The 18,935-nt window shown below is 37.7% G+C and overlaps 3 non-coding genes and 1 pseudogene across 3 annotated transcripts; 1 reads left to right on the top strand and 3 right to left on the bottom strand.

The window, feature by feature from the left end:
* Window positions 1-2,188: 2,188 nt before the first annotated feature.
* Window positions 2,189-2,260, bottom strand: TRNAD-GUC (transfer RNA aspartic acid (anticodon GUC)). Its single transcript has one exon. It is a non-coding gene; the product is annotated as a tRNA-Asp (tRNA).
* A 6,502-nt stretch (window positions 2,261-8,762) lies between these two features.
* Window positions 8,763-8,834, bottom strand: TRNAD-GUC (transfer RNA aspartic acid (anticodon GUC)). The gene has a single exon. It is a non-coding gene; the product is annotated as a tRNA-Asp (tRNA).
* Window positions 8,835-13,631: 4,797 nt separating this feature from the next.
* Window positions 13,632-13,712, bottom strand: TRNAL-AAG (transfer RNA leucine (anticodon AAG)). The gene has a single exon. It is a non-coding gene; the product is annotated as a tRNA-Leu (tRNA).
* A 673-nt stretch (window positions 13,713-14,385) lies between these two features.
* LOC149001980 (ferredoxin, root R-B1 pseudogene) lies at window positions 14,386-14,843 on the top strand (annotated as a pseudogene).
* Window positions 14,844-18,935: the final 4,092 nt, after the last annotated feature.

Below are 18,935 nucleotides of genomic sequence, written 5' to 3'. Positions count from 1 at the left end.
CATCTTCTGATAACAAATTCCTCTATTTTTTTTTCCCAGCTGAATTCAATTCTTTGATTTCCTTCTCCACTCTGTGCAACCCAGGTTTATGTCCAGTCTCTCCACTTGACATTCTCAAACAATGCAAGAATCGACAACAATCTTCTTCATGTTTCCTCCCAGTGAGAAACCCATTTTTCCTACTAAGCTCTTCAACTGCTTCTGAACCTTTCACACTGGTGACACTAGCATTCTTGTTTGCAAACTAGTGTTAGCTTCTGAAGTTCATGAGTGTCAATAATTTCTTGAAGCATGCTCTCTCATGTGGAGTTTAGTGTTAAATAATTCTAGAAGAATGCAACTAAGTGACTACTGACATCGTCTCTACTGAGTACAGAACTACCGACCTGATCAAGAATCCATCCTATGTAGGTGACACTATTCACATGCTGATTCATGTCTTGAGCATCCCTTCTAGCTAGGCTGTAGATTACAAAAAATAGGATTCACAGAGGAAGCTTTGTGCACTTAGCAAACAGTGAAACCAAACTTCAAATTTTAGTTCAAAATGTGAAGGCCTACTCTAGAATACTGTGAAGGCTCTTCAGGCTTGGGAGTTTTCTTCATGCTACTGTTATCCTCCTTTGGGAAAGCTAACCTGAATGGCAAATAAGCATAACATTTGGATCAACACATTTTCAGTTCATTTCAAACTCAACATTAACCAAGAGACTAAAGGATCAATCAAAATTATTTTGGACCTTCATGAATTTCAGAGCTTTTGATTTTCAGAAGGGTCCTATATTTATAGCACATAAAACATAGATACAGAAATAAACACATTGTGTTAAAAATAAGAGGTCTGTTTCTGGTAATGAGGTGGACAAGTAATATCAGATTGGCAATGACAACATCAAGGTCAGCCAAAACAAATCAGTATGATTCAGTTGATCGATTTCATAACAGTACCAAATCGTTAGTATCTAATACTGGTTGGAGACTGCTGTAGTTGATCACATATATAGACCTATTAGGCGTGATGAGGATGATTTTTCATCATTTCCCTAATTCTCTCTAATTAATTTGAATTCTTTTTATATTATTTGCTCATCTCATTTGAATTCTTTCCGTTCATCCTTCCATTTCATCACTGTCCTAATTTGGCTTTGATTCGTTTCTCTATTGAATCATTTCCATAAATTGTATTTCCATGCAACATTTTCGTATATTGTATTTCCATGGTTTATATCTTTCTTTTAATGTTCATAGTTACCTAACAGCACGGGATGTATGCTGCCAATATATTTGAGGTTCTCTCATATGAAATTATTTAACTATTTTTTGTATTGAAGCTGTTTTTTAATATGGTATATGCCTAACACATGATTTTACATCTTAATTTGCATGTCTTTTTCTTCGTCATCTTCTATCTCCTTTTCAATGGTTACCAATACTAAGTCTGCTGATTTGGATTCCTCTCCTACGGTTTACTCTTTTGCTGCAACTGTGGTCCCTTTTGCTGTTGTGCCATCTTTCACCATAGATTAGCACCATAAATTTTAATCTCTGTTGGAATCTGCTAACAGTCCACCATTGTTAAATGGTGCAAGTAAAGTATTTTCTCTATGGGTATTGATCGTGCGCCAGGGATTGTCTTTATTTCATTCGGATGGTCTTGTCCCCCACCATCCGCCCAAAGGTGGTTTTGTCCATACAATATTGAGATTCGCCCCATACCCACCTCCCGACATATACATGTTCATTCCTGGTTCCTCGGGCCTCGGGCCTTTCACCATAGATCGGACCATAAATTTAATCTGTTGGAATGGCCACCATAGTTAAATGGAACATAAAGTATTTTCTCTATGGGTATTGATTCTAGTGCCAGACTTCATAAGGTTTCAGATTGTTTTTATTTCATTCGGATGGTCTTGTTCCCCACACCTAATCTATTCGCCTTCCAAATGGTGGTTTTGTTCCTATTACACATATTGAGAATTGCAGCCCCATACCCACTTTACTTCTCACAAACATATTATATGTTCTTTCCTTTGGTTTTAATTTGTTATCTGTTATCCAACTTACCCAACAACTTCATTGTTTTCTAACTTTCTATCATTTGATTCGTGACAAACTTTTCTTTGGGTTCTACTTCTACACCCCCCCCCCACGAAAAAAAAAACCCTCTGAATGGTTAAAAAGTCAAATTCGCCGTTGCCGGGGATCGAACCCGGGTCACCCGCGTGACAGGCGGGAATACTTACCACTATACTACAACGACTTGGTCATGTGTCCAATTTACTTTTGTAAAAGTATATTTGTATTTCCAATGTTAGTAAATTTAAATCAAATTCAGCCAAGAGAAGCGAGGAAAGGGGAGGAACACACCAGGCAGAAACCACAAAAGACAGATAGGGAAAAACAGACAAGGAGAGAAAGCGAACAAACAAGAAAGGAAAAGGGCAACGACGAGAGGAAAGAAGCACCCACCAACAAACGAGTAACCAAAGAAGTACCCACATGAAACAGCAATGGGAAAACAGCAAAAGGGGAGGGAATTTTGAAAAAAAAAACAACGAAGTGATACACGACAAGAAACAGATTTGTAAATCATAAAACCCTGTGCAAGTATACCAAAAAAAACAGAAGAGCCAAGACAAAAGACGAATGGATGAATGGTTATGACATAATAAAGGCACAAGAAGTTTGAAGATGAGAAAGAAGGGCCACCAAAAAACGACGGGGAACAGGGCGGGGGTGGAAAATGGTTAATAGGAAGGGTGCAAAAACAAAACCCAAAACAAAGGAGACGCTGAAAAGAAGCACGGCACAAAGAATGGGGGGCGCAACAACCCATTTTGTTGGGGTGAACAACGCAACTATGTTGATGAATAATACCATGGGTTGTAAAAAATTAATTGGAGTGATAATTAAAAAACTCACGAGCATTATCAGTTTGGAGTTGTTTAATTTGGTATCCAAAATTAGGTTTTGATCATAGCAAAAATTTCTTTAATCGAGACTAAGCATCGGATTTATGATTTAACAAAAATACCTAGGTGCATCTTGAAAAATCTTCCACAATAGTTCAAAAATATTTTGCACCACAAATTGAGGGAACAAAGTAAAGTCCCCATATTTTACAATGTATCAATTCAAAACAAGAGGTGGTAGAAATTGTACTAGATGGAAAATGAAGTCGAATTTGCTTAGCCAAATGAAAAATAAAGCAAACACAATTAAAGAAATATTCGGATCCAAATGTGCAATATAACTAAAAACTTTTAAAGATGGATGGCCTAAAAGAGAATGCCAAAGGTCCTTGGTGGGAAAAACAACAGTAGCAACGAGATGATCCAACTCCAAATAATAAAGTCCATTGTACGCCTTACATAGCCCAATCCCCTCCTTCCTGCATAGGTCTTGTATCATACAATGACTAGGATAAAAAGTTAGGAAACAATGAAGTTGTTGGATAAGTTGGGTAACAGATAACAAATTAAAACCAAAGGAAGGAACATGTAAGATGTCTGTGAGAGGTAAAGTGGGTATCGAGCTGCAATTCCCAATATGTGTAACAAGAGAAAAACCACCATTTGGAAGACGAATGAATTGGGTGTGGGGAACAAGACTATCCGAATGAAATAAAAACAAATTTGAAACCATATGAAGATTGACGCCATAATCAATAACCCATAGAGAAGATACTTTACCTATAGCATTTGCTAAGGGTGTAATATTACCATATTCAAACAAAGATAGAAGTTTATGATACTGATCTGTGGTGAAAGATGGTGCAACAGCAGAAGGAACCACAATTGCAGTAAGAGAGTGAACTGTTGGATATGGAGGTGCAGTGGACTTTGTAGCACGTTTGGGAGGATATTCATGTTTCTTAAAACAACGGGATTTTGAATGGCCATCCAAGCCACAAAAGTCACAATGATAGTGTTTCTTGGTACCATTTTTCGAACTATAATGAGAAGTTGTGGCAACCAAGGCAGAGTGAGAGCGGGAGCAATAGCCTCATGAATTGTGCAATGACACTCCTCTTGAAGTAAGAGAGAATAAGCACGATTCACATTGGCAAAGGGTCCATAAAATAAAATTGGCTACGAATTGAGCCATAGGAATCATTAAGTCCCATAAGAAATTCAAGAAGCTGATCTCTATAAAAAACATCGGAATGCTTCTTTAGAAGACCACATGTGCAAGGTGGTAGATCATTCTATGAGGAAAGCTCATCCCAGAGCCCTTTAAGAACCGTATAATAAGAAGTCAATAAAGACATGCCTTGTTGATTGGTGGAAATGACACAACGAATTCAAAGATGTGGGGTGCATTTTGTTGAGAATAACAAGCCTCAAAGTTGTCCCAAACCTCATGAGCAGTAGAGGCATAAAGGACTTATATGAGCAATATCTGGAACAAGAGCATTGACAAGCTATGAAAGAATCATACTATTACAGCGGATCCATTAAGGAAGCAAGACTGAATCATAAATAGGTTTTGAAAGAGAGCTATCACTACAAGAAAATGGGCCTACGACGGCATTTTGGAAATGCCGCCATAAGTCTTAAAATGTTGTTGTAATCATTTCTCGGAGCTTCAAAAACGCCGCAAAAAAGTTGACAAAAGCATTGTTGTATTGTTATAGTGGCACTAAATGCAAATGCTAGTGATGTTGACTTACAATGGCACATTTACTGGCATTTAGGAAGCGCCGTTATAGTTAGATATGTGGCGTTTATTAATTGCCTTAGTTGAAAAGGAAAGTGCCATAATTTTGCCCAAAAAAATTTGATATACATCGACACTTTACAAAAACGCCGCTATATTAGTAGAGAGACGATCTAAAAGAAAAACCTTAAACTTGGAGGGAGTGAGAGAGACGATCTAGAAGAAAAACCTTTGTTTTCCAAACTGAAAAATAGAGCGGTGTTTTGGTAACCAAAAAGGGATGGGGTTATTTCATAGGGAGGAAATTTGGGTTATATGAGGGCATTTCATAAAAATGCCGGCACTACGTTTGGGCTAACACTCTGCCGGCTAACACTTTGTTCTACTCAGAAAAAGGATCGAAATGAGAGGCTCTCTAATGGTACTTTAGATCTCGAAACAAAGATGACTTGCTTTGTGTTTGTCTTGCAAAAAAGAAAAATAAGTTTTAAGGAAAACCAAACCAAAAGTTTGAGAATATACGATGGCATTTTTTAGGTATGCCGCTAGAAAATAGTGACATAGACTACAATAGCGCTTGTGAAAAAACACCATAACAAAATGACATACAACGACGCTTGGGAAAAAACGTTGAGATAAAATAGCATACAATAGTGCTTGCAAAAAAAGGCCATGATAAAGTGATATACAACGACTGCTTTCAAAAAATCACCATGATTAAGTGATATAAGATGGCGCTTTGTAAAAATGCCACTATATATTAACATACAATGGCATTTTTTAGGAAATGCCACTATATCCATACCCAAAGTGCCGCCATTGCACTCTTTTCTTGTAGTGTGTCAATGAATTGAAGTTTGTTTTTTGCTTTGAGAGTCATATGCATTGCGCATTGCCAAGTTGGATGATTATCACCCTTCAATGGTTGGGAGACCAAAATGGAACACCTGGATTGTTCGAGTGATGAAGGAAATATAGAGAAGAGGAATCCAAATCAATAGACTTAGTATTGGTAGCCATTGAAGAGGAGGTGGAAGATGAGGAAGTAGAAGATGTGGCTAATTAAGATGCATAATCGTGTTTTAAGCTGATACACATTGGACATATTAATTGAAGTTGGTTTCAGATGTGTTAATCCGAATCAATTTCCAATGGAATAACACTTCAAGTTGACTACTTCTGATGGTGAGCCCTTACCTAATCCAACACCATATCGTTAGTTATTGGGCCGACTTATTTATCTCACAATTACTCGCCTAGATATTGTTCACACTGTGAATATTCTTAGTCAATTCATGCATGAGCCTCGTAAACCTCATATGAATGCTACTAATCGTTTACTACGTTACCTCCATGGCACTCAAGGACAATATATTCTTTTATTTGCTAACAATGAGTTGTCTCTTTGTGCTTATTGTGACTCATTGGGCAAGTTGCCTTATGATTCGGCGATCTACCATTGGATATTGTGTATTCCTTGGTTCCAACCCTTTATCTTGGAAATCTAAAAAACAAGCCACTATGTCCCGCTCATCTAGTTATGGCTGAATATTGTATTATGACAATCACCACTTGTAAACTAATGTGATTAGTTACATTGCTCAAAGATCTTGGTGTCATGGTCCATTGACCAATATCTTTATTTTTTGACAATCAAGCTACTTTACTTATTGCTGTGAACCCAGTCTTTCATGAGCTCACCAAGCAGATCAAGATTGATTGTCATGTGGTACGCGATCAGGTTTGAAATGGTCTCATTCAACCCACCTCCACCATTAGTGCTACCCAAGTTGCTGGCATTTTCACCAAGGCCCTTGGAAAAGATTTGTTTCTCAGTCATAGAGGCAAGTTGGGAGTTCTTGATATTCACTCTCCAACCTAAGAGGGAGTATTAGGTGTGATAAGGATGATTTTTCATCATTTCCCTAGTTGTCTCTAATTTAATTATTTCCTATTATTTTCTCATTTTATTTGAATTCTTTCCATTCATCCTTCCTCCCATTCGAATTATTTTCATATCATCTCATCCTTCCATTTCATCAAATCCTAATTTGGTTTGGTTGATTTTTTTTAATTTTTATATTGAAACCTTTCCATATATTGTATTTTCATATAAACATTTCCATATGTTGTATTTCCATGTTTTATATATTTCTTTTATTGTTCATTGTTACCTAACAGCATGTGATGTATGCTGCCTATATATTAGAGTTTCTCTCATATGAAATTATTCAATCATTTTTCCTATTGAAGTTGTGTCTTTTTACTTATTCAGACATATTTCCTCTCAAATATGTGAGGGCCGGGCAATGTACTCATTGCATGGAATGTAAATTGTAGAACGAATCCATCGGACATTTGCCAGATGTGTCAAGTTAATATACATACCATGGTGTTCGTGGACAGTAATTTGAAGATCATCAAGCACATCTTCACTGACTAACTTTTTATAATCGTCTTGTGTCTTGGTTCATCATGACCCATTTGCTGGAGCACAATTATTTATCTAATCAAATTTGGGTTGGATATCATCATCAATGTAATATTTCTTTGCGTGAATATATAGCAAATGAAAATTTGACAAAATGGAATGCAAACAACTTCATTACAAAAATGCTATTGGATCATTTCTCTATCTATAACAAATGCTATGAAACAGTTAGCAATAGAAACTATCCCCTAGATTGATAGATTAAATTACGTTAATCTGAATTAATTTCATCACTAAGTAGATGTGATATGATAACACATGTTTAGTTCTTAGGTTAAAAAGTACATAGACATGCAACAAGGCATGAACTGCAACTGTGCATGATGTTAGTTAAAATTTTCCTTTTTCTTTCCGGTTATCATCATATAGTTAAGATCAATCGATTTACCAAACTCTAATTTGCAAAGATAACATAAAATAACAATGCATGATAAGTTCCATATCAGTATCCATAAAGATAAAAAATGTTACAGGTATGGAGTCCAAAGCAACACTATTTACAGTCAACATCCTTTCAGTATCATCTCACAAAACCCATACAAATTTTTTACTAAAACAGGTAGCAGGGCACAACAACAAGGAAATGTCATGTAATTCTTCTAGATGTGAATTTTTGATGGGTAGACAAGTTTGAAATGTATACTTTGGCTTGTCATCTCCACAAGGACATCCATTTTATGCTAACATATGTTAGCCAAAAGTTATTAGAACTGTGATTGACCAAAATGGCATTGGACTAGTATCAACAATTAATGTGCTTTATCTATTTTACAATTCATACATTTGTGAGAAAGATAGCTAGTGATATGGTTGACCCTTAACAGACCAACTATGGTTGACCAGGGATGAACCAGACTGGTTAGATCTTGGTTGGACCACAAACGAACTAAATCATATAGCGTGTATACCAAGCAAAGTAGGCCGTTTGAGCTATAACAAAACCTCCTTAACATTCGGGACAATGACTTTGGATGAATCATGGAGTTCAAACTGGTCAAGGAGTCGAATTCAAACTCAATTATTATTAGAGTTCGAACTGGTTAAGGAGTCCAGGTCGAACAAATCGTTAAAGTCCAACGGTTAAGGAGACCACGAACTCAATATCATTAGCCAAATCGATGGTCGCAGGTTGAAACGATCACATGGTCAAGGTAGCTACCTAAAATCTATATAAACAAGATTCTACATCTTAATTAGCCACATCTTCTTCTTCCTCATCTTCTATCTCCTCTTTAATGGTTACCAATATTAATTAAGTTTGCTGATTTGGATTCATCTCCAGGTACTCCTGTGCAAGGGTCCGGGGCCATCTTCACTATAGACCAATACTAAACATCTCTAGGAATCTAAACGTCCCCATGGTAAGACAAAAGTATCAGGTTGGGGCGGTGTGTTTCGTCGGATAGTCTTGTTCCCAGCACCTAGTTCAATGGTGGTTTGTGCCTGTTACACATATTGGGAATTGCAGCCACATAGTAACTTACCCAACTTACCCAACAATTACATGTTACCTAACTATTCAACAAATTTCTGGTTCTATCTACCCCCACCCCACGCCCCCCCCCCCAAAGAAAAAGAAAAAAAAGCCCTTTAAATGGTTAAAAATTATTTTCGCCGTTGCCGGGGATCGAACCCGGGTCACCCGCGTGACAGGCGGGAATACTTACCACTATACTACAACGACTTGGTCACATGTCCAAAATACTTTTTGTAAAACTATATTTGTCTTTCCAATGTCAGAAAATTTAATCTGATACAAAGAGGTTATGAGTTGGGTTGTAGAGTTAACACACCTAGGAATGAAACCTTACATAAAGATCAGTATAGGGAAAAATACCGGTTACATTTAGCAAATCAGTTAATAGCTAAACAAACATATGTAAAAGGTAAAAGGGTCAAGGATTCTGAGATGAAATTGGAAGCATCTCCATCAGCAAATTCTTTGAGTTAATCCATATATTGATAGTTTACCCATCTTATGGAGCAGCAATGGGTAAAACATGCAATAATGGGGATGAAAATTTTGAAAAAAGAAAAGAATTTTCAACAAATGTGAGATCACAACTAATGTAAACTGGCCTTATGTGTTTGTAAATCATAAATCGTATACCCTTTTTGTGCATATGGATACCCAATAAAAACACTTGGAGACTGATTATGATCATAACAAAGGCATCCAAAAGTTCGAAGATGAGAATATGAAGGGATCCTGCAAAATAAAACTTGAAGTGGTGATTTATCATGTAGCAACCGGGTGGGTAAATGATTAATTAGGTAAGCGGCTGTCAAAACACAATGACCCCAAAACTTATGAGGTAGACTTGCTTGAAAGAAGATAGAGCATGTGCCACATTAAGAAGGTGGCAATGTTTGCGTTCAATAACCCCATTTTGTTGGGGTGTATCAATGCAACTTTGTTGATTAATAATACCATGGGTTGTAAAAAATTCATTGGAATGATAATTAAAAAACTCACGAGCATTATCAGTTCGGAGTTGTTTAATTTGGTATCTAAATTGGGTTTTGATCATAGCAAAAATTTCCTTAATCGGGACCAAACATCAGATTTATGATTTAATAAAACCACCAAGATGCATATTAAAAAATCTTCCACAATAGTTTAAAAATATTTTGCACCACAAATTGAGGGAACAAAGTAAGGTCCTCATATGTCACAATGCATTAATTCAAAACAAGAGTGGTAGAAATTGTACTAGACGGAAAATGAAGTCAAATTTGCTTAGCCAAATGACAAATAGACCAAACACAATTTTTATGAAAAAAAATATTTGGATCCAAACATGCAATATAACTAGAAATTTTTAAGATGGATGGCCTAAACGAGAATGCCAAAGGTCCTTGGTGGGAAAAACAACAGTAGCAACAAGATAATCCAACTCCAAATAATAAAGTCCATTGTATGCCTTACGCAGCCCAATCCTCTCCTTCCTGCGTAGGTCCTGTATCATACAATGACTAGGATAAAAAGTTAGGAAACAATGAAGTTGGATAATTTGGGTAACAGATAACAAATTAAAACCAAAGGAAGGAACATGTAAGATGTCTGTGAGAGGTAAAGTGGGTATCGAGCTACAATTCCCAATATGTGTAATAGGAGAAAAAACACCATTTGGAAGACGCCTCATGAATTGTGCGATGACGCTTCTCTTGAAGTAAAAGAGAATAAGCACGATTCACTGTCAGCAAATGGTCCATAAAAAAAATTGGCTACGAAGTGAGCCATTTGAATCATTAAGTCCCATAAAAAATTCAAAAAGTTGATCTCTATAAAAAACATCGGAATGCTTCTTTAGAAGACCACCTGTGCAAGGTGGTAGATCATTATACGAGGAAAGCTCATCCCAAAGCCCTTTAAGAACTGTATAATAAGAAGTCAATGAAGACATGCCTTGTTGATGGGTGGAAATGACACGACGAATTTCAAAGATGTGGGGTGCATTTTGTTTAAAATAACGAGCCTCAAAGTCGCCCCAAACCTCATGAGCAATAGAGGCATAAAGGACATTCTGAGCAATTGACGAGCCATGAAAGAACCATACTATTACAGCAGATACATTAAAGAAGCTGTTGCGCCTAGAACTTCTTCGAGAGCCGGATATTGAGATGACCACCTTAAGAGCTCTCCAACTAAGTTGGAATAACTGAGATGCCTGCACACGAAGAAAGCAAGAACGGTCCGGCCTAGTTTTGGCCGGAGAACCGCCTCCGACGCTCAAATCAGCCTAGGTAACAATAATGGTTCTTGAGAGAGTTCTCAAGAACGTAATGAGTAAGTACTCAGATGAAAGTTCTCGTTACCTTTCTCCATGTAGGAGGTAGGTTTATATAGAAGTTACCTGGAGGCGGCGATTCCTTAAGTTCCGGATCGATAGTTGAGGAGTGAGTGGAGTAGTGGAATAACGGCTCCTTCTTTGTCGCACATGATAATGCCGTTATGCTGACTCACCTCCCCAATTCTCGGAATAGATATGCTGAGTGTTTATGCGTAACTAACTCTTCTTGACTTAGTCAAAGAGAGTCTTCTGAGAAATGCTAGAGTTGGATATAGATGTATATTTTTCCCAAGTGTGGCACTTCTCCAACGAATAAATGAACCTGCCCAAGAGGGAGGTGTCTCCTCTCCCGAATGAGGCCCTCGGGACCTTCTTTAGGGATGAGGTGAGCCATCCCACATGGGTGGTGTCTCTCCCGAATGAGGCCCTCGAGACCTTCTTCATGGAAGAAACCAGATAACAAAGAGGGGTGCATCTGTCCCGAGTGAGGCACTCGGGACCCTTTATGAGGGAAGAGATGCACCAGCCCGAGGGAGGTGCATCTCTCCCGAGGGGAGGGACTCGGGACCTTAGTTCCCCACAACAGAAGCAAAAGTGAATTAGAAATAGGTTTTGAAAGAGAGCTGTCACTACAAGAAAATGGGCCTATGGCGGTGTTTTGAAAATGCCGTCATAAGTCTAAAAATGCCACTGTAAACATTTCTTAACACTTCAAAAACGCCGCGAAGAAGGCCTGTAAAAGCATTGCCGTATTGTTATAGTGGCACTAAATGTAAACGCCGGTGATGTTAACTTATGACGGCACATTACTGGTGTTTAGGAAGCACCGTTATTGTTATATATGTGGTGTTTATTAATTGCCACAGTTGAAAAGGAAAGTGCCATAATTTTGCCACAAAAAAATTTGATATATGCCGACACTTTACAAAAATGTCGCTATATTAGGAGAGAGACGATCTAAAAGAAAAACCTTCGTCTTCCAAACTGGAAAATAGCGCGGTGTTTTGGTAACCAAAAAATGGCGGGTAAATTCACAGGGAGGAAATTTGGGTTATAAGAGGGCATTTCATCAAAATGCCGGCACTACATTTGGGCTAACACTCTGCAAGCTAGCACTTTGTTCTACTCAGAAAATAGATTGAAATGAGAAGCTCTCTAATGATACTTTAGGTCTTGAAACAGAGATGACTTGCTTTGTGTTTGTCTCACAAAAAAGAAAAACAGGTAAGGAAAATCGAACCAAAAGTTTGAGAATATACGACGGCATTTCTTAGCTCTGCCTCTAAAAAAGTGACATAGACTACAACGGCGCTTGTGCAAAATGACATACAACGATGCTTGGAAAAAAAATGCCGTGATAAAATAGCATACAACGGCACTTGGGAAAAAAACGTTGTGATAAAGTGATATACAACAGTGCTTTCAAAAAATCATCGTGATAAAGTGATATACGACGGTGCTTCGTAAAAATGCCGCTATATATTAACATACAACGGCGTTTTTGAGGAAATGCCGCTATACGTTAACATACAACAACGTTTTTACTAAACGTTGCTATATCCATACCCAAAGTGCTGCCGTTGCACCCTTTTCTTGTAGTGTGTCAATGAATTGAAGTTTTTCTCAGCTTTGAGAGCCATATGCATAGCACATCGTCAAGTCGGATAATTATCACCCTTCAATGGTTGGGAGACCAAAATGGCACCTGGATTGTTCGAGTGATGAAGGAAATATGGAGAAGAGGAATCCAAATCAATAGACTTAATATTGGTAGCCATTGAAGAGGAAGTGGAAGATGAGGAAGTAGAAGACATGGCTAATTAAGATGCATAATCGTGTTTTAAGCTGATGCCCATTGGACATATTAACTGATGTTGGTTTCAGAGGTGCTAATCCGAATCAATTTCCAATGGAATAACACATCAAGTTGACTATTTCTGATGGTGAGCCCTTACCTTATCCAACACCATACTATCAGTTATTGGGCCAGCTTATTTATCTCACAATTACTCGTCCAGACAATGTTCGTGAGCATTCTTCACCCTTGTTTTAATAGGAAGACAATATTATGATCTTCCATTTTTGTAAACCCTAACCCTCTCAACTCCTTTAGTGTACAACATTTGTCCTATGATACAAGGGTTAATGGTTTGGCCTTTTTGTATTGCTATTCCAAATTTACAACAAAGTGAATCCATTTTTTTGCAAATGCTTTTGGGAAGTCGAAAGCACTGCATGTGATACAAAGTCACATATTGAAGCGCTGATTGCATCAATGTACCCCTTCCTGCATATGTCAGATTCGAGGCTTTCCATATTGTAGGTTTTTGTGTCATTCTATCCAAAATAAATTTGAAAATTTGAGATTTTTTCTGCCCTTAGAATAAATTGGTACCCAACTAGGTGGCTTCCTTTTTTTATTTCAGGACACCCAATACTTGTTGAATTTGGCGTCTTGTTGAATACTGAACATTTTGGCTAAAAAAATCCCACTTTTGTCAAAATTGATTTCCTGCCGTTTTAAATCCAAGAACAGTTCTAAGATTGTTTTGATTGCCCTTGTATCGTCTAGTTCGGCTTTGCGTAAAAGAAATGTATTATTTGCAAAAAAGAGGTGAAAAATCTTGGAGAAAATTCATTGAGAGCTGCAGCACACTTCTCACCCAAAAAACCAAAAAAATATTTGATGTTGAGAGTGGGATTTGAACCCACGCCCTTTCGGACCAGAACCTTAATCTGGCGCCTTAGACCAACTCGGCCATCTCAACGTGAATATCCCATAAGAAAACCACATTTTATTCAACCTGAACACCTGTCTTTACTTTGTTAGGGCAGCATGGACAGGGGCATCAACAAGGATGATAGGATTGGGGTTCTCGCAGGTCGCAACATGTGTCCGATGAGGTTATTCAGCTATGCTCATACTTCTAATCATTTGAAAAAAAGAAAAAAAAATCTTTAAATCAATAACATTTAGTTTTGTTAGTAGGTCCACAATTCTTTGGCCAAAGGAGCTTTGAAATTCCTTTTTAATCAGGAATTTAGCATCGTTCAAATGAATGACTTGTTCTTGTAATCTGTTAATCTGTTATTTACATATGTAGTTGAAATCTCAATTTGCATAATGCCTTATTTAGAAACTATGTTGCATGTATTTGCCTCCCCTCACACCCAAAGGGGGGGGGGGGAAGAAAAGTAAATGTTCTTGTGTGTGCATATGTAAATGGTGGATCCTAGCTAGCTACCTCTTATCTAGATGCACGAGCAGATGTCACTGCAGGTGGGTAAGGCCTCATTGGTTTCACAGTGGTTTCAGTTGTTGTGCAAACAACCCCTCCAACCCCAAAACACCAGGCCAACACCAAAAAAAAGAGGTAAAGAGTTTTGCTGTATTTGATAAGCTAGTAATAAGCCTCAATGTTTGACTACAGGCTTTCAAGGATGTCAACTGTGAGTCTATCCTCTCCCTGCCTAATCAAAACTGCGGCCTCAAGGAACACAAGTTTCTTAATCAAGAGCTCAGCTTCTTTGAGTTCTGTGAAGAACATGTCCAAGGCATTTGCCCTGAAGGCTTCCTCAAACTTCAGAGAATCTGCAATGGCACAGTATACAAGGTAAAGCTGATTTGACCAGATGGAGATGAAAAGGAGATCGTGGCCCCAGATGATGCTTATATTCTTGATTCAGCTGAAAATGCAGGCCTTGAGCTTCCCTATTCTTGTAGGGCTGGGGCGTGCTCTACTTGTGCAGGGCAGTTGGCATCCGGTGCAGTTGACCAAACGGATGGTTCCTTCCTTGATGAGAATCAGATGGAGAAGGGCTATGTGTTGACCTGCTGCGTCTCATATCCAACTTCCGACTGTGTTATTCACACACACAAAGAAGGTGATCTCTATTGAGTATTGTTGTTGCGCAATCGATTTCCTGTGGTCTGATGAAATTTCAGAGTTGTGTTGGTTACCAGTTTTGCCAATCAGACTCTAGTTTGATGACATTGGATGGATTTTCTTGGATAGTATGAACTCCATAGTTTTCATATTGGTGATCTTTGACTGCACAATTGCTTTTATGCTTGCCTGGTGCACCCCCTTCCCCCACACACCCACCCGTCCGACCCTTACTGCAACCTGATGAAGTACACTTTTTTGTCTAAAGAGGAAGGAAAAACCCAGAAAAGGTTTTTGCTTTACACACGAATATTTTTTCACATAAAACACATTTTCCAACTTCATTCTATTTTCCCTATCATGAAATATATCTGAAGCGTCTTCATCAAATGAAAATGAGTTGTGCTACCTCTCTATAGAATTCAAGGGTCATGTTGTCACAAGGCTTCAGAGTGATTATTACCAAAAAACAGAACGGGCAATGTGGTTAATGACTTTCTGGTATAAAAGAGAGACTCATCGTAAGTATTTCGCTCTCCAATTGTATTTTGGAACTTCTCTTCTATCCCAAATTGTGATGGTAATGAGGTCTCTAATCACAGATCTAGTGCTGCTTCATAGCAATTCATTGGAAAGTGCTTTGCTCCAAATATATAATGGCTATAATTTCATACAAATTCATCCTTGCTTTCTTTCATTTACTCAAAAGTCCTCAAGTATATGCTTTCATTTACCCAAATTCAAATGATGTGAGATATTGGAGAAAACCATATAATTTGATTTTGATGGAAGATGAGCGAAGTGATGAACAATGAAGATTTGCATGAATTTATAGCAGAATTTATTCGAGACTCTCATCTTATCACAGTTTGCTCATGCAAGACGGATCGTAGCCATTGATTCAAGCATGGAACATGAAATGTTTTTAAGACTGTCTTGCTAAATCCAAAACCAACCCGTATCACTTAATGATAAGACAACTCTTAAAGACAGATTTGGGATCCAACTGAGAAGAGTTAGTTATGAAATTAATTTCCTAGTTTTCTAGTGAGACAACAATTGAAAAATCACAATATAAAACTTCCTTTTAACTGGAAAATTCATTTAAAGAATGGCAGAAGATGAAAATGAGTTGAATTTCAATCATTTAGATTGATTTAAAATAATTAACAAGTATTATAATGATTTTTTATTTTAAGAGGGCTATGAAATTTTTTAATAATTGTTGATATGATAGTGTTAATTATTGATGCGTTTTATGGTATGTATTGGCTATTATCGTACCAGATCGTGGAATACCCTACACTTCGCTAGGGCATCTAATATAAGTCTTTCTTCCTCCAAAAATGAGAAAGACGCCAACGAAATGGAATCTCCATCCTTTTTCTAAGGAGTGGATTCCATATGGTTGGAACCTAGAATACAATGATGTGATTTAAACTCAATCTTCAATTGGGGTAGAATTTTTGGTGGTTGAACAATCAAGTTTAAATTATCGGTATCAAGTATCGTATTGATCAGGTGATTTAAAGAGATGTGACATCTTGTTTTGAATATTGTATCACGCATTTTGGTGGAATCTAGTAAAGAGACATCAAATATATATCATATTGGTTCTATCCAATATATATATATATATATATATCATATCATACTACTATTATAAAAGCATGTACTCCTCTTTTTTCGCAAATATTTTTCTGTCCTTTTCTGTCCTTATCATTGTTCCAAATACAAATAATGTTATACTATTTTTTATTAATTAACTTATTTTTACAAGGATAATTTAGACATTTTGGTCATAAATTATTATTAATTTATCATTAATTTTTATCCGTCTCTTAATTTCTCTCCGATTTATCTCACAACCCTCTCAACTCTCTCAAAGTCCTCTCTATATCCCTCTCCCTCTGACTACTTTTATAAAAGCAGTACTCCCTTTTCCGCAAATTTTTTCTGTCCTTTTGTCTCTATCATTGTTCCAAATACCAATAATGTTGTACTATTTGTTATACTTTACTTATTTTTACAAGGATAATTTAGAGATTTTAGTCATAAATTATTATTAATTTATCATTAATTATCCGTCTCTTAATTTCTCTTCGATTTATCCCTCGACCTCTCTCAATCTCTCTCAAACTCGTCGCTCTTTATATCCCTCTCCCTCTCGAACTCTCTCTCAAAGTCCGCCCTAATCTTTCTTATAAATCATACTATCATACTATTATAAGAAAAATAAAATCTCCTCCGAAATTTGAACCTTCCTTCGACCGTCCTTTTTAAATGATGATCTTGACCAAAACAGCCACAACTTTGAATTTCTTGTTAGACGATCGGATTAACAAGGCTGCAATTCTTTTCCAGGGGTTGGCTGCTTCCTTATTGCAGTTATCCTAGGATCAGCAATTTACAAATCCAATACAACCGATAACAAAGCAAAGCTCGACAATTTCAGAAAGAACAACGATGGAACAAGTGTATGCCGCTTCTATTTAGATATCTTGATAGACAATTGGTATTTGAAGAAACAAATAACTCAATCTCATTATCTTTTACCGCCTTGTTTCATCGGGATCGATAAAGTGTTGATAGAACTCCAACCGAACAATGGTTAGTATGTTTTTGGTGCTTCGATATTTTGTGGCTTAGAACTCTTCCAATGTTGATTCAAACACAATTTTCGTTCGAAAAATGAATGAACAGGGGACATGGAGAATGGAACGTGGTGCTAACAAACCCAAAACTGGGACTCAGAATATATCATAGAGCTTGAAAACACAAGATCAATCAAGGTTGGTTCTTCCAATGTATTGAATATCCGCTTACCGAGAATTTAACAATTTGGGTATGCAAGGTTTTCTATATCCCTCTCCCTCGAATCCCTCTCGATCTCTCTGAATCTTTGACGTTATTTGTACAATAGGGTTCTTGATTTATTGGTTTTGTGAGGGAAGGGTTGTTGGATTTGATGGTTTCGGTCCTATGGAGAAGGGTGGAAAATACTACGAATTCCAGACAATACAAGGCGGTGAAGCATATGATTCTACTTGGTTAGTCTACAAGCATACGATTCCGTCTATCGAGTCTTAGTTCATTAGAATATCCGGAACAGATTCGAATAAAGCGTGGTAACTAAAGATACAACGCGAAGAGAACTTGAAGATTTAGCTTCACAAGATCAAGGGCAAACACAGAGCGAGAAATTGATACCGGCTACCGCCGCACTTGGCGGAAGTCGAAGATGAAGGTTTGTGCGTTGGAACTCTAAAACTTCCATCATTCAATCATTATGATATTGTGTCTTTGCCCTCACAGCTGACTATGCGTCCTTATCACGATTCTACCACGGAGGCTTTGAAGCGGTATCTCCAAAGATGGTCGACCCGTGAGCATGCCTACCCGCTGCTCACCCGGTGTCGAGCGGATGATCCGGCGCAACACGGTGAGGATTCCTCTTCAGCTTGTTGGTTTGTCTTTTCATAGTTATATACTATATTAACTTTAGACTGTTGCTGCAACACAATGTCCGTTTTCAGTTCGAGGTTACAAATGAGTGCATCGCAGCTAATCAAATAAAGCTCTCCCCACTTCAAGTCTTCTACTCGGGTTTTCTAGAGCAGGTAACCGCAACACCGGCTTGATGTTTGGAACTCATGCATATCACTTCTTGTACTAACCTTGTTTAAAATCTTGTCTCGGCTGAAAGTTATGATTGAAATTATCGATTAGTGTTTGTTCCCCGAAATTGTCGGATTATGTTGCTCTCCTTCCCTCCCCAAAGCTTTAATCACCGAATTATTTCATTCGGGACTTAGTGGGATTGGGGTGAGAGAGTGGGAAGCCGGAAGGCGATCGCAGAGCGAAAAGAAGCAAGCGATAAGATGTCGTCGAACTATCCGGAATTTAACTTGCAGGAGAAAAGTAGAGGAAGAAGCCAATTTGGTTGATGTGTGTATATCTTGGGGCACAACCTGTTATAGATGGTCAATTGTTATTTCTGTGCTCACACTAGACGCAACAGCAATTATAAAGGGGGTGGTTGAAGGAAAACAAAATAGTTCGTTTGGGCCAAGTTTGCCTCCATGAGTGGGATGGCAAGTGAGA

This window comes from Hakea prostrata, chromosome 10 (assembly GCF_041222555.1).
Source record: "Hakea prostrata isolate BN-2017 chromosome 10, UWA_Hpros_2, whole genome shotgun sequence".
Lineage (NCBI taxonomy): Eukaryota > Viridiplantae > Streptophyta > Magnoliopsida > Proteales > Proteaceae > Hakea > Hakea prostrata.
This window is presented reverse-complemented; position numbering and strand designations above follow the sequence as displayed.